Below are 498 nucleotides of genomic sequence, written 5' to 3'. Positions count from 1 at the left end.
GGAGGTGTTGGGCTCAGCAGCACTAATGCTCAGCTCCCTTTGCAGCAAATGAATTTTTTTCCCTTGAAAACAAGAAAAGCCCCGTTCAAAAAGCTGCAGTTCAGTTTGTGGACAAATCTTGGGGTGAGTATAAGGCATCAGAGGTACTGCTGCTACTTGTATGTGTGGGTGGTTAAAGGGCATAACATTTTTAAAAAAAATTTAAAAAGGCAGCTTTGCCATGTTCAAGGGCTGTACCTTGCAGCCTTCCAGTCCAGAAGAGACCGGTGGGGAGGGCTGGGCAGCAGGGCACTGGGCACCAGACACAACTTGAAAAAAATAACCTTGTTTTTCGTGCATTAGGAAACAAGCACAGGAGCTTAGAGCTCATATTTACTTGTCAAAATAAACACTTGAGTAGTTTGCACCCTGAGCTGCTGGCAGCCATTTCAGAACCATGGGGAGCAGGCTGACAAGCAGCACCCCCCCCCCACCGCGAGGCCCCCCCACCCACAGGCC

Source organism: Merops nubicus, unplaced genomic scaffold (assembly GCF_000691845.1).
Source record: "Merops nubicus isolate BGI_N331 unplaced genomic scaffold, ASM69184v1 scaffold27531, whole genome shotgun sequence".
In the NCBI taxonomy this organism is placed as follows: domain Eukaryota; kingdom Metazoa; phylum Chordata; class Aves; order Coraciiformes; family Meropidae; genus Merops; species Merops nubicus.
This window is presented reverse-complemented; position numbering follows the sequence as displayed.